Raw genomic sequence first — 14,751 nt, 5'->3', positions numbered from 1 at the left:
AATATAGCGCTATATATTCGTAATTACGAATATTCGTTTTTTTTTGTTGTTTTTTTTCTTCACAGTACACATCACAGTGATCACCCCTCTCTGCTTCCAGCTTGTGTGGTGTAAAAAAAGGCTGTAATACTACTGTGTGAGACTGGCGTGCGAAAATTCGCATATACGAAAATTCGCATATGCTAATTTTCGCATATGCGAATTTCCTCATATGCTAATTTTCGCATGCGCGTATTTTCGCTTACGCGAAAATAAAACGAGCATATAACGAATATGCGAATATTCGCGAATATATGACGAATATTCGTCCATATATTCGCGAATATTCGCGAATTCGAATATGGCCTATGCCGCTCAACACTACTCACCTGGGGGTGTTATGCTCAGAGCACAACACCTACTGAAGCCTGTACACCCAGTATCAGGGTATGAAGTCCGGAAGCAGCCTGGATCCTGCCCGTCTCTGTGGTACACAGTAGCGGTCGGGGAAATCACACCTGAAGCTACAAGGATGCAGAAAAAAAACTCGATCCTCCTGGCTCTCACCCGGTAGAAAAAGGTCATCAAATCGATGGATATAAATAAAAGATCTTTATTCAGCGCTAACGGACTACGCGTTTCAAGGGGTGGGACCCCCTCTTCATCAGGTCCTCTGATCAGAGGACCTGACGAAGAGGGGGTCCCACCCCTTGAAACGCGTAGTCCATTAGCGCTGAATAAAGATCTTATATTTATATCCATCGATTTGATTACCTTTTTCTACCGGGTGAGCGCCAGGAGGATTGAGTTTTTTTTCTGCATCCTTGCAGCTTCAGGTATGACTTAATATGTTACTGCAACATTCACTATGCCTCCTGAATATAACAGTTCTACATTCACTGTGCTTCCTGAATATAATAGAGCTTTACACACTGTACCCCTTGAATAAAATAGAACTACACACACTGTGCCTTCTGAATATAATAGAAATACACAGACTCTGCCTCCTGAATAAAGCAAGGCTACAGCCGCCATGCCTCCTGAGTATAATTGAGCTTCACCTACTGTGCCCAATGAATATGATGAACTACACACACTGTGTCCACTGAAGTTAATAGTGCCACACACACTGTGCCTCCAAAATATAATAAAGCTACACCCACTGTGCAGCCAATGATTGGCTGAGCGGGCCACTCCCACACGTCTTTGAGGGTAGGGGCTTCTCTGTTCCTAGAATGGGTAAGTAGCCAGTGCCCCAGCAGTCTGACCCGATCAGATCAGAAATGTATTCCCTATCTTGTGAATAGAGGATACCTTTTATTTACCTGGAGTACCCTTTTAAAGCAAATCTATTCCCAACTCAAAACGAGGGACAGAGGGACTTGGGTCAAAAGTAAAGACTGTGACACTTGTGAGGTATATACAAAGTGGTCTACAAAAAATTATAGTGCCACACAAATGTCTGCCCAAAAAATAGTTAATGCCACCCAGAACCCTTATCTCCCTGTCTTCTGAAGTCTTCACTAACAGCAGTTTATTAAGAGCATACAGAGACCCTGTTTTTAATATCTCTATTTCCCAAGTCAAGTGTTTGAAAGGGGTTGGCAATTTATTTTGTCTTTACAATGATTTACTATATTCCATATACCAAAAGCCAGAAATAATATTTTACTTGAACATACTTCTTGCATCAAATCCTTGGAGGGGTTTCGGTCCTTCCCACACGTTAGAACCGCATTTTTTTTTTTTTTTTTTACTGTATACAACACACCCAGAATATTAATATAGGGATCATGAGCCAAAAGCTTCCTAAACACAGACTCCATGTATTCATTACTATTCCCATTATCAGTGTGGGAAGGGATTAGTGGTTGTGGATTCATTTGGTTCTGTTTTTGCACAGCCATGATGTGGTGACTTGTTGACCTCTAGTGGTCAAAATGGAACTGTACAGACTAGTAAACAAGTAAAGACGAGCAAATATCCAATCTGCATAAGAGCCAGTCCATAGAAAAATGGGAGAGATTTACTATGACAAACAACCACCAAATAGTAGTAACACTACCCCCCCCACACACACACAAAGTAGTTCTAGATCCCCCAGGAAAATGAAAGTAGACAGCCTACTACTCAGGGGGATTTTGACCTGTTTAGCCAATAGTCTCGCTTTGTAACAGGCACTAACCCATGCTCACAGACACAGTAACCTGAAAAGGTTACAGTGTGGAGATTACAACTGGGCACAGACACCGATTGAAGGCAGGAATCGCAATCCATGTCTGACGCATCCATGACCAAGCATCTTCATATAACTGCCGAGACCCAAAACCTTTGCTACTAAGCCAATACCCCCTTTCCCCTCCCCTTAATTACTAAAATAAAAGTCATGCAACCAATTTAACTTTTTATGTGGGTGAAAGTCGGCCACAGCTTTTTATTTATAAATAACTAAACATGTAAACATTTCAACAAAGGCACTGATGGCTTCTTGTCATTCTGGGAGGTACTGTCACACCTGCCAGTGCATAGGTCTACCCAGGATGACCCGCATCCTCTTCATTTCTCCGCCAGTTGTGACGTACAAACATAAAAGAATAAAAAATATGGAGGGAGGGCAAAAACTCTGGGTCAAAGGGACAGAATAACCTAAGGGGGAGGGGACCAGCACATGTAACTGGGAGGAGGGAACTAAAAAGCCCAGGAAAACCATAAGCCCCCCTGATAGGGCCATGCTAGCTGGGAGCTACCAAGTCCTGTTGCTGGGCAGATTACCCAGGAGGGGAAGGGGCCAGCCTAACCAGGAGGGGGATATTTAACTCTTAACTGCTCAGCAGTCATTCCTCCAGGCTTATTCCTCCAGACTGCTGAGACCCAAAACCTTTGCTACTAAGCAAATACCCCTTTTCCCCTCCCCTTAATTACTAAAATAAAAGTCATACAACCAATTTTACTTTTTATGTGGGTGAAAGTCGGCCACAGCTTTTTATTTATAAATAACAAATAAATAACTATAAACATGCAAACATTTCAACAAAGGCACTGATGGCTTCTTGTCATTCTGGGAGGTACTGTCACACCCGCCGGTGCTCAGGTCTACCCAGGATGACCCGCATCCTTTTCATTTCTCTGCCACGGAGGGGACCAGTTAACCCTACACTGGGCTCCGACTCCCACCCAAGAGATACAGGCCATACTTGATCCCATCCTGCAAACCAGACAGAAAGACATCGAGCCCGATGTCTGTCAGGTTCACACCATCAGACTGAAGCAAAGCACGGTTGTCCCCTTCCAGCTCCAAGTGTCTGACCACCACGTCCGAATGGAGCCGCACGAATCTTGACATCCATGCGTTCACTGCCCTCTCCACAGCATCCACATTAGGAGCCCCATGCCAAACAGCCCGAGGAACAATCTCCGATCACAAAAGGAGGAGCTCTGAAAAGAAGGCAGGGAATCGCGCCAGATCCGCCCGCATCATCATCAGTGGCTCCGCCAATGGTGTGGATCCAAACCCACCGAGGACAAGCATCTCCTAAAAACGGACAAAAACTGGAACTGCATGAGCGGAGAGCCATCCTCTTGCAAAAGAAAAGACGGGCCCTCTGGCGAGAGGCCAAAAAGGAGGACACCAAAAAGAAAGGGCACGCTGCCCCTGAAACCGCATGCAACACCAGCCACGAGCCCCACCCCGCCTGATCAATCTTAGACCGGCGAATGCATAAGCACACAAAAACCACCACAGAGAAATACATCTGCCACCCTCAGTCCGCCAGGGCAAAGACGGGAAGGTGTCAGCAATTCCCAAATACGCAAAGCCCCGAAAAAAGGCAGTGCAAAAGCCGTAGAAAACAAAACTGACTCAAAAAGCGATGCACAGACACTCGCCTCCACCAAGCGCCCCAAAAGTGGAGAAGAGACTGGGCACCGAACATCAAGCCCAACCGGGAGCTGAAAATAAAAGGCAACCCCAGCCATGCACCACGCTGCAACAGCTCCAGAAACCCCTCTATCCTGCAATGACGTTACGACTGCCCACCAGTGCCAGCAACTCATTCCACACCATAAAATGAGAAGACCATGTAGCAGGCGCCACAGAAGCGCGGATCAGCGACATCAGGCAGTCACCACGAGCTCCCACAGACTGTACGGACACGGATGTCCCTCCATCTCCGCCTGAGGCAACAGCCGCCGAAACTCCTGCCAAAGAAAGCGAGATAGAGAGTCAGCAACACAATTCTCCACTCCAGGAACATGTTGAGCCCTGAACCAAGCATTAAATTCTAAGCAACGCAGAGCTAAACGCCGCAGCAATCCAAGCACCGGAGGAGAGCTGGAAGAAAGTCCATTAATAGCCTGGACAATACCCATGTTGTCAGACCAAAAGCACACCCTCTGATACCTTAAATCATTACCCCAAAGCTCAACAGCAACCACAATCGGGAACAACTCCAATAAAACAAACGACACAAACCCGAGGTTCACCAAGACTTCGACCACTCGGCCGCACACCACCGGAAACCGAAAACAGTGCCAAAAACTACCGCACCAGCTGCATCCGTGAACAAGGCCATCTTACTGTTCGTAACCACGGAGGACTGAAAGCAGGTCCGACCATTGAACGAATTAAAAAAACTCAGCCAAATCGAGACATCTGCCTTCAAGGCCCTGGTGACACGGATGCGGTGGTCTGGGCGCTTGGCACCCCTGGTGGCTAAGGAAAGCTTGGGGGAAAAATCCTGCCCATAGGCATAACATGACATGCAAAATTCAGCAAACCCAACAGGGACTGAAACTGCACCAAAGTCACTTCCGCGCCCCATGAAAACCAAGCAACATCTCCCTCAAACGCACCACCTTTTCCCGAGGGAGGCAAAAGACCATGTCCAGCGTATCAATTTCAATACCCAGAAAAGACAACACCGTACTCGGGCCCACCATCTTGTCCTCAGACAAAGGGACCCCAAAATGCTCCATGAAAAACCTGAAAATATCCAGCAAAAAATGGCAAAGTCCAGAATCGCCCGGACCCACAAACAAAAAATCATCCAAATAATGCATCACAGCCGAGGAACCAGTCTCATATCTCACCATCCACTCAAGAAAAGTAGTGACAAGATATAGAGCAGCCCATCGGGAGGCACGCATCATAAAAATAGTCCCCATCCAAAAAACAACCCAGCAAATGGTAACAATCAGGGTGAACGGGAAGGAGGTGAAAAGCAGCCTCCACATTAGACTTTGCCAACAAAGCACCCCAACCAGCTTTTCTGACAAACTCCACCGCCCTGTCGAACAATTTTTATTGCACGGGAGAATCCTCGATTCGGAATACCATTGTTAACCGAGGAACCAACCGGATGAGAAAAGTGATGGATCAGGCGGAACTTCCCCGCCTCCTTCTTAGGCACCAAACCCAAAGGGAAAGGAGGAGACAGGAAAGGGCCCTCCATCCGACCCATAGCCACTTCCCCCGCCAACTTGTCCCTCAGGAGCTTAGGGCGTTCCCTGGCAGACTTCAGGTGAGGAGCAAAACGAGGGGAACCATCAAACAAAAGGGGTATAAAAAAACCAAATGTTCTTGCCCCGCCGCCTCCTTATTAGGATACCGGTCGAGCCAAGGCCCCATCGCGACTACGCTCACCAGGGTCCTTTGGGTCACCAGGGGGCCCGGGCTTTCCGGGCAATTTAGAGGAGGGTGGGGGACACTTAACGGCCGTATGAGTGTCCCCACAGGAGGAGCACTCATGCTTGTATTTGCACAGCCCAAAAAAATCGGCAGTGGCCCTTATTTAAGAGCCAACATGCCCCGGGCGGCGCACGGCCACAGAGCTGGGCCCGGGCTGAAAGGAACCGGAGGGGAAGAGAGCTCCACCAACAATCAGGTGAGCCAACCCTCACCCTCCCGTTCCACATGAGCGTGGATCTGGGCTGCAATATCCATCCTGCCGGCAGCAAAAAATCCAGGTCAAAGGGACAGAATGACCTAAGGGGCAGGGGACCAGCACATATAATTGGGAGGAGAGAACTAAAAAGCCCGGGAACACCGTAAGCCCCTCTGATAGGGCCATACTAGCTGGGAGCTACCAAGTCCCGTTGCTGGGCAAATCTGAAGTCAGTATAATAATGTGCCCTAAGACCTGTATGCATAATAATATGCATGTGTTAATATGTAAAATACCTTTTGATCTATGTTTTACTATGCTAGGTCTTTTTGCACTTCTCTAGGTGTTTTTCCAGGAGGAGCATGATGAGCTCCTTTCCTCCCCCGTCACCCTCCCCTGTCAAGAGGTCTGCACAAACATTTTTACATTTGCAAAGATTTGTGTCCAAAGTGCATGCTTTATATAACCCTAAAGAAGCCATGTGGAACCTATATGGTGCAACCTATATGGTGCAAATACACATTAAATAAGTTCATAAAATGAAGAGAATCCACTTTGCCTATAAATAATTATTGAGCACCTTGTATTGCTTGTCAGTGTGCATGGAAAAGCTCCTCTTCTAAAATGGCTGCAAGCTGTTTCACAATGATGAAAGTTGGCTAATACACTGAACTGAGGAAGAGCAGGTGGAGAAACACACCAATCCTCTCCCCTCAAACCAAAAAGGCTTCATTTTCAAGATTCGTTTGCAAAATTAAAGAGATCGAGACCCCTAATGGCTGTTTTTTTAAACCATTTTTTTCAAATCTTTAGTGATCACATATTTTATTGAACTATATTAGGAAAATGCTTTGTTTTTAAGCAAGTATTAAATGAAAAAAAGTTGTTTCTAACGAGAGTAACACTTTAAGAGCAAGGCCAGTTTTAATTCCTTAGTTACATAACAAATACAAGTCACTATCCTTTTCATCTTTCCTGCTGAGATCTCAGTTTTCCACCAACGTAAGTAAAGTCTGCACTCATCTCTGTTCTCTAGCCACATCTCCAATCCCCCTACTGTGTGTAATAAATTCTCTGTGTGCACAGAACTCTGCGCCATAAACAGGATGTCAGATCTCTGGATATTTCTGCCTCTGGGGCACAGGTCACATGTGGGAAATTATCTGCATCGTAAGTGCACAATTCTGCTGAATACCATTGAGAAATAACAACTTCTGGGGCTTGTGCGGAGTGTGATCCTGGATAAACCATTATTGTTGGGAAGAGTCCTGGTGTCCGGTGTCTTCTGAGTTGACTGGGAGTAGTGGGTAGGTTGGGCCTGTTCCTCTCTTCATCTTCATCCTCACATGACTGCACTTGTCTTCACCTAAACAACACACGTATTCTGTACATTGGGCCACCACTTCTGACCTTTAGTGTAGTGTGGTGTCATAAAAGTCCAGACAAATGAAATTGTAGTTGAACAATTTACTATGAACTTACCTGAAGCAATCTGAATCAGTTACATGTCCAACTTGGAGGCACAAGTTATAGGGAATCTGTCATCAGTTTCTCCCGCGCTAATCTGTTGGTACAAATGACACTGATGATAACCATACTTACCTATCTCAGATCCGTAGTCCGTTATCTTCATCATTCAGGCTTCATTTTTTTGCTGCATTAGCTGAATTTTTTTTTAACTATAACACTTTTACGTATCTATGACTTTTTGATCACTTTTTATTCAGTTTTTTCTGGGATGTTATGTGACCAAAAATCAGCAATTTTGGCATTTGAAATGTTTTCAGTTTAAGCCGTTCAACATGCACAATCAGGATTGCCATATATTAATAGTTCGGACAATTACGCATGCGGCAATACCAGATATGTTTAAAATTATTATTATTTTTTTTTTTTTACAGTGTATTATTTGAAAATGGGAAAAAGTTCATGACTTAAACTTTTATTGGGGGAGTGAGTTATTTTTTACAATTTTATTTTACTTTTTTAACACAATTTTTGCATTACATTGATCTATTTTTCGGCAATTGATTGCTAAGGCTGCCAAAGGCAACCTTAAAGGGGTATACCAGGATTTTTTTTTTTTTTTGACTATGCTACTGGGGCTGTAAAGTTAGTGTAGTTCGTTATATAGTGTCTGTACCTGTGTGTGATGGTTTTCTCACAATTCTTATGATTTTCACCCCAAAATGTATTTTTAACAGCATACAAAATTACTGTTGTCTCAGTTTCTTCCCAGGTTGCAATGCAGCCTGTCTGTTCCAATGGGTGGAGGGATCACTTGGTGGGAGAGAGATCAGTCTGCAACTAATGCAACAGCTGTAAGGACCCTGATAGAAAACCACAGGTCTTTTGAATGGATGCAGCTTATTTATGTTTCAATGGGTGGGGTGGCTGATGTGTGGGAAGGAGGAAAATGGAATTATGGGATTTGTAGTAAAAAAAAAAAAAAGAAAACTCAAACAGGAAATACCAGTTCACAAAAAGCTAGCCACAGTGTTATGGTAATCTCACAACATAGCCATTTAGCCCCAAGACAAGAGCAGATCCTTCCTAAGCAAGTCCATTACGGTCTGGAAGGTACGTACTAAAATCACCTTATCATGGATAAGCCCTTTAAGCAATCCCTTATCCATGGAGTTCTGGGAAGGATGGGTAAGTCCCTGTTCTTCCCCAGTAACCCATCTGCAGCACATGTTTACATCGCGTGGGTCCCCTGGACCACAGAGATTACAGGCATTTAACCTTCAAATGCTGCGATCGCTATTTATCACGGCATTTAACCACTTAAATGACGGACATCGGAGCTAGCTGCTGACCCAGCAAGACCCACTGTCAGCTGCTGACCCAGTGAGACTCATTGTAGGGCCGGCCCTGCTGAGAGGGATGTGTGTGCAGTCTCCAATCACAGCCCATCTCACACTGAACTGCTTTGGGTTGTGTGTAGGAGAGTGAGGAAGTTCTCCCCTGCAGGGCTTCAGATGATGTCACGCTTGGTGGGGAACACCCCTTCACAGTCTGTGGAGCTCAGTGAGAAGATACAGAACAATATAAAGGTAGAAAACAAAGAAAATAAAAATAAATAAAAATAAAGGCAGGGGGTCATTAATCATGACGGTGGGAGTGAACTGGAAGAATAAAACATTTATCAAGTTCCACCATTACTTTCCAGAACTGCCTTGAAGGGGTAGTCCAGTGGGGAAAAACGTATCCCCTGTCCTAAGGATAGAGGATAAGTTTTAGAACGCGGGGGGGGGCAACCTCCGCGATATCTCTGTATGGGGCCCGGCCGACACGCCCCCTCAATACAATTCTATGGCAGAGCTGGAGATTGCTGAAGATTGTGCGGTGGTTAACACGCCACCCTTCCCGTGGGCTGTTGGGGCCCCGTACAGGAGATCGCGGGGGGCCCCAGCGGTCGAACCTCCCGTGATCTGAAACTTAACCCCTATCCTTAGGATAGGGGATACGTTTTTCACCACTGGAGATCTCCTTTAAGCCTCTCTAGCATGGATTTCACCAGAACTTTATAGGTTGCCACTGGAGTTCTCTTCCACTCCTCTATGACAATATCTCAAAGCTGGTGGATGTTAAAGACCTTTGGCTGCCCCACCTCCCATTTGAGGATGACCCACAAATTCTCAACAGGGTTAAAACGGTACTCCGGGCTGGTGCTGCGGCGCTATGGTCACGGAAGTCTGGGGCTTCTGTGATCGTGACGTCACACCACGCCCCCTCCATTCATGTCTATGGGAGGGGGAATGACAGCTAATACACAGCCGTCACGCCTACTTACTCCTATAGACATGAATGGAGGGGGCGTAGCGGCTGTGTTCATCAGTCATCCGGAGTGGAGTTTTCTCAGTGCAACGGATGACTGGGGTGCCGTAGCAGAGACCCCTGCGATCAGACATGTTATCCCCTATCCTTTGGATAGAGGATAACATGTCTAGCAGCGGAATACCCCTTTAAGGTCTGGAGACATGCTTGAAAAGTCCATTTCTTTTATCCTAAGCTTCTTTAACAAGGCAGTGATCATCTTGGAGATGTGTTTGAGGCCGTGTTCATGTTGGAATACTGCCCTGCGGCCTAATCTCTGAAGGGAGAGGATCATGCTCAGCTTCAGTATATCACAGTTCATGTTGGCATTCATGGATCCCTCAAAAACTGTAGCTCCCCAGTGCCAGTAGCACTCCCCAGACTATGACACTGCAACCACCACGCGTGACTGTAGGAAGACACACTTGCCTTTGTACTCCTCACCTGGTTCCTGCTACACCCGCTTGACACTATCTGAACCAAATAAGTTTACCTTGGTCTCATCGGTCCACATGACATGGTTCCAGTAATCCATGTGCTTAGTCTGCTTGTCTTCAGCAAACTGTTTGTGGGCTTTCTTGAGTTTTATCTTTAGAAGATGCCTCTTTCTGAGATGACAGCTATGCAGACCAATTTGATGCAGTGTGATGTGGCACATGGTCTGAGCACTGACAGGTTGACCTCCACCTCTTTAACCTCTGCAGAAACGCTGGCAATACTCATAGGTCTAATTCCCAAAGACAACCTTTGGATATGACGCAAGCATGTGCACTCAACTTCTTGCGTTCCTTGCCATGAGTTGCCATGTTGAACTATCTGTGACCAGTATTAGTGAGTGTGAGAGCAATATCACCAGATTTAAGACACCTGCTCCCCATTCTCATTTGACAATTTGTAACACTAACGAGTCACATGACACTGGGGAGTGATAATGGCTAAATGGGCCCAATTTGGACATTCCAACTTAGGGGTGTACTTGTTGCTAAGGTTTAAACATTAATGTGTCATGCATCATATCAGGCCTGGAAAAGATACCTCACACTCACCACCCGCCATAGATATGCCCCTCGCCATTATCCAATCGGTCATACCTAATATGGACTTGAGGAACTGGCATCAACATGGTGTCAACACAGTGAGCCAACTTATGGGTGAACGTTGTATTAAATCCTACGCAGATTTAACTACAGAATTTTTGCTCCACCTACAAAGATGTTTACATTTATTAGCAAATTAGGCACTTTCTGCAAACATTAACTCCCTCTAAAATAGCGATTGACAGGTATACTGCTCACTTTCTGACATCCTCTCAGAGAGGTTTGAAACCTATCTATATAGCTTACACCAATTCTGACAACTTCAGTAAATCGTACCCCCTGAAGCATTGGGAGAGAGATCTTGGAATTTCCTTTTCTGATTCTGACTGGCAAAAGGCTTTTCGTCATATTAAAAGAGCCTTCCTTTGTACGACCCACCTAGAATCTGCATATAAAACGCTAATGAGATGGTACCTTACTCCTGACAGACTGTCCAAAATGTACCCTGGGTCTTCCGACAGATGCTGGAGAGGCACATTAGCTCCTATTCTGTGGGCATGTCCCTTGGTAACTCCACACTGGTCAGCTGTTATTAATCTACTTAATTCCCTTATGCCATGCACTTCTGATTGGCCACCTCATTCCCTACTCTTATTTCTGGATTTATCTACGATTGCTCCCACACACAGAGACATGTTTTGCATAGTTTCAATTATAGCGAAAATTGCTCTCACTGCTAATTGGAAAACCTCCATAGTTCCATCTCTAGATATTGTACTACAGAAACTACACACCACTTATGCTTTTGAATACATTATTACCAGAGGCTCGAACACCATGCTTACATTTTCCAGGAAATGGCACCCTTGGGAATCCTCACCTCTCTTCCGTACATTGGAAAATATTTAACTCCCCTTCATTGTCTCTACCTCTATTACACAAGAGACTATTGGCCACTCTTAGTTACCTAATGCTCGTAGCTTAGACCATACACTTACCTACCTACACACCACTCCATATTGTATTCAGACTTCACGCAGATAGCGAGCAGACAATCCTTTCATACTCTCGTCTTCATTTCACAGAGTTAAAGGGTTTTTCAGGTATTTTCCTAGCCTCGCTCTTTTCCACCGTCATGGACAACTGCAGTCGCAGACACACACAGTTCTGTTGTTACCCCAATGAGAATGGGTTCTTCATGTTTGAGTTTGCTCGTTCCCACCCATTCTCTGTTTACTCTAATGCAATGTTACCATCTGGCTTTATATCCAACAGACACATCTTGTGTAACTGAGCCTTCACTTCAACATGTCAGTTACACCGCTTTTGTTACACTGTGAATGTATATTAATACAATCTACCGAATGTTGGAGTAGCTACGACTACTCTTTATATACCCTTTCTGTTATTGACAATGTTTGTTCTTTTTTTATTTCTGCAAAATTCAATAAAAATCTATTGAACGTAAACATTAATGTGTGTTGAGTTATTTTTAGGGGACATAACATTAAACACTGTTGTGTTGTGTATAGTCTCTGCTGTTTAAAGGGGTACTCCAGTGGAAACCTTTTTTTTTTTTTGGAAACAGATGTGTAAATCACTTCTATTAAAAAAATCTTAATCCTTCCAGTACTTTTTAGGGGCTGTATACTAAAGAGAAATCCAAAAAAGAAATGCATTTCCTCTGATGACATGACCACAGTGCTCTCTGCTGACCTCTGCTGTCCATTTTAGGAATTGTCCAGAGCTGGAGAAAATCCCCATAGCAAACATATGCTGCTCTGGACAGTTCCTAAAATGGACAGCAGAGGTAATAAGAGAGCACTGTGGTCATGACATCGGAGGAAATGCATTTCTTTTTGGATTTCTCTTTAGTATACAGCCCCTAAAAAGTACTGGAAGGATTAAGATTTTTTAATAGAAGTGATTTACAAATCTGTTTAACTTTCTGGCACCAGTTGATTTAAAAAAAAAAAAAAAGTTTTCCACGGGAGTACCCCTTTAATCTGTCTGACACCTCCCAGTGGCTCCATTACCTCTGCAGTGGTGGTCACAGGTCCACTAGAACTTACATTGTGAGCAATAGGCTGTTAGCCAGCGTAATGTACTGCATGTAACCATGCCAAATCTCCATAGAAACCTAATCTGCGTACAACCGAAATACTAAACATCACCCCCTCCTGAATAATAGGTTGGATGCCATCAGTATTTTATACCCGTTCAACCGCCCTAATATAACATTGTGGCTTGTCTGCATCCTGCTGGGATTTGGTATAATAAGAATGGCCTTTCTCAGTGACATCTTGTAAATCTGAAGTTCATCTTAGGCAGATATATTATGTATTATTTTTTATTACCAGGAATGATTTGTGCACTCAGACCTGCTTTCCGCCAAGCTCCTTGGCTATGAGCCTAAAAGAGAGCAGGACACAGTTCTAATTTATCAACCATTCATCTATTGGATGAACTCTCTGGCAGTACACAATGACACAACGTCAAGCATAGAAAGGAACACAACATCTAGTCTTCAAGTAATACAAAGTTATACCAGCATGGGTAGGAAGACAGAACCTCTATACTAGCTGTTTCTAACCTTTGTTTTTTCCGCTCAGACGTACCATCAAAAAGTTAAGGTAGGATTAGGGTGATAGGTAGTTAAAAAAACAATTTTTATACACTTTTTTAGGTAATTCTGAGTTAAAGGGGTACTTCCACCTCTAGACACCTTACTCCTATCCAAAGGATAGGGAATAAGATGTCTGATCGCAGGGGTCCCGAACTCCGCTCTGTGCCGGATGACTGGCGACTGCAGCCGCCCCACCCCCTCCATTCATGTCTATGGGAGGAGCCGTTACGGCCATGGGAGGAGACAAAAAGGCGTCTTGGATGCCACCGCTGCCAGCCCAGAGATTGCGGAGGTCCCCAGTAGCGGGACCCCCACGATCATACATCTAATCCCCTATCCTTTGGATAGGGAATAAAAAAAAATCCGCAGAGTACCCCTTTAAAAGGGTTGTCCTGGAATAAAAAGAAAAAATGTATATATGGCTGGGGGATGGGTTCTAAATAAAAAAAAAAATCTATATTCACCTCTCCTGATCCCCCTGCATCTGCGATGCCAACGCTCCCAGAACCTAGATCTCACTGTTACTTCCTTCTTCCTGATGATGTGCTATATCACCAGGGACTTTCCCTCTCAGCCAGTCACTGTCTGAATTGGGCACACCTTAATAAGACAACATGTCATCAGGAAGAAAGAAGTGGCAGCGAGGACCAGGTATCCAGAGTGTCAGTACATCAGCTGTGGGGAACCTGGAGAGGTGAGTATAGGACTTTTTTTTAAACCACCCCTATATATAATTTTTTTTGATTCTTAAAATCCAGGACAACCACATTAATAAAAGGGGGTCTTCCATTCAGGATTCTCATGTCTTGGTCAGTGAGGTAGCCAATTAGATAAAGTAACTCTTATTTAGGAGGACAAGACATTAATTTGAATGGGCACTGTGTAACTCTCCCTTTCCCCTGTGGTGGTTGTGCAAAGAAAATGAACACTGACTGCCACTAACTGCACATCGCTTGGGTCCTAGCATTAGGGCCTTAGATTGTATCGCCACTGGATGGTCACAAAATGGTACAACTGGACATCACCTATAGCAGTCTCATTTTCTTGGTCTTAACAGTGGTTAGGACACAGTCACAAGAGTAAAAATATGAAAACACTGATAAATGCAAGCAAAAATGAATATGAAGGATAGGAACTACAGTGGGTAAAAAAGTATTTAGTCAGCCCCCAATTGTGCAAGTTCTCCTACTTAAAAAGATGAGAGAGGCCTGTAATTTTCATCATAGATACACTTCAACTATGAGAGACAGAGTGGGGAGGAAAGAATACAGGAAATCACATTGTAGGATTTCTAAAGAATTAATTGGTAAATTCCTTGGTAAAATAAGTATTTGGTTACCTACAAACAAGCAAGATTTCTGGCTCTCACAGACCTGTAACTTCTTCTTTAAGAGTCTCCTCCATCTTC

This window comes from Hyla sarda, chromosome 4 (assembly GCF_029499605.1).
Source record: "Hyla sarda isolate aHylSar1 chromosome 4, aHylSar1.hap1, whole genome shotgun sequence".
Lineage (NCBI taxonomy): Eukaryota > Metazoa > Chordata > Amphibia > Anura > Hylidae > Hyla > Hyla sarda.
This window is presented reverse-complemented; position numbering follows the sequence as displayed.